This window comes from Gossypium raimondii, chromosome 5 (assembly GCF_025698545.1).
Source record: "Gossypium raimondii isolate GPD5lz chromosome 5, ASM2569854v1, whole genome shotgun sequence".
In the NCBI taxonomy this organism is placed as follows: domain Eukaryota; kingdom Viridiplantae; phylum Streptophyta; class Magnoliopsida; order Malvales; family Malvaceae; genus Gossypium; species Gossypium raimondii.
In genome coordinates, this window is record NC_068569.1 from 56,595,843 (window position 1) to 56,597,804 (window position 1,962).

The window sequence follows — 1,962 nt, forward strand, 5'->3', positions numbered from 1 at the left end:
CCAATATGAAAACCATTTTGTAAGTTTAAAAGTAACATATAAGTTCCAATATAAAAGTGTAAATACAATTTCTTTAATTAGTAAATTTTAAATTCCCATATTTTAGAAGTAATTGAATTTCAATTTTTTAATTTTTAAATTCTTATAATAATTTTTAATTTAATTTTCTAGTGTTTTTAGTTTAGAAAATAACATACTATTTTAAAATAAAATTTATAAAATGAGGGACCATATCAAAATTTTGATAAATTTTAAAGTGGATAGACTATATTGAAATTTTGATAAACTTTTAGAGACTATTTTGATATTACTCCATTTATATTTGAGCATTTAATCTTCCTTTGCCCAAAGTGGAAGACAGTTTCCGTAGGTATAGGTAATTCTCGAAGCCCCGAGAGGTGAATTCAGCATCCAGGCCACAGCCTTCGACTCAACAAAGTTTGTATAGCTCTTTTAATTTTGTCAAATGGTATATAACTAGAATTACTTAGTTCTAAGTTGAAAATGGTCAAATTCATGTACTTGACTTGTGGACATAAGAAAATGATAATGGTTCATGCATGAAAAGGGTTTTGTTGATTTGAAGTTCTATATTGAACTTGTCATATGTGTGAAATGATCTTTTGGGGACTTAAGGCTTACTAATTGTTGTTATAAGTTAGGTTGAAATTAAGAGGAACTACAATTTTGGCATATTGTCAAGGAATGTCGAGACGCCAGCCATCATCCTCGTGATGTCCCCTGTTTGATGTTGCGACGTCAACTTCATGGAGTTTTAAAAACTTTACAATTTGGCCCTCATGTTGGAAAGTTAGCTCACTGTTTTAGGGGTCACGACACCACAACCTTGATGCCACGACACTAGCCTAAAATGTTTTGAATACCTTAAAGATTAGTCCAAATTCAACCCTAGGATAGTAAATAAGTTTTCCTGAACTCATATATGACCCGAAAATGATTATATATTGTGTTATACACATGTAATATCCATATTTAAATGTCTAATGATTAAACTTGTGTAAAATTGATTGTAGTTGCTCCAGAAACGAATGTGACATCCTATAACTCGGACCCGTCGATCGGGTCAGGTATGGGGTGTTATATTTAGTGGTATCAGAACTATAGGTTTAGTCGATTCTCAGAACTAAATCAATCTTAGAATTGAGTCTAGAGGTACATGCCAAGGTCGAGTCGAGTCTAAGTCGAGGTTTGGATGTTGATTATGAATTCTTCAGTTTTATAGTTGAAATGTCTGAAGAATCAAGAAATGTTGTTGGAGAGGGAATCAACAACAGTGATCACTCCCTTGAGGGTGAAAATCAGGTTGAGATCGAGGCACACGATGTTGATAAAGTTGGTGCTTGAGGAAATAAAGCCAATAGACCTCATCGAGAGGGTCGAGGTGATGAAGATTTACTTCGCACAATAGCGGAAGCTGCTTCTCGAGCTGCACCAGTAGCTACAGCTTGACGAGCCCAGATAAAAGAGTTACGAAGTTATGGAGCAAACTGAATTTAAAGGGGGTGAAAAATGTCAACCCTTCTTCAATTGAGAACTTGTTAGAGTTGATCAAATGAGTTCTCCAACAGTTAAACTGTACACCACCTGAGTGCGTCACTTGTGCAATATCACTTACTTCCCGTATATCTTTGTAGTATGATATAGATTATATTTTAATCTTTTTATTAAGAAACCTATACATTAAATGGTTTTTTTTTAAATTTAAAATATAAGACATAATAATAAATTCAACCTTCTTTGATGCGATATGATTTTTATATATTATATTAATAAATAATTTAAAATTTATAAAAAATATAGGAGAAATATAACTAAAAATACTTGCAAATTAAATAATTTTTATCATTTGCTTTACGGTTCATATTTAGGATTTGAGGTTGTCCTATTCCAAAATTCAAACCAATATTTCTTTTTAAAATACAATATGCATTAACGTTGCAC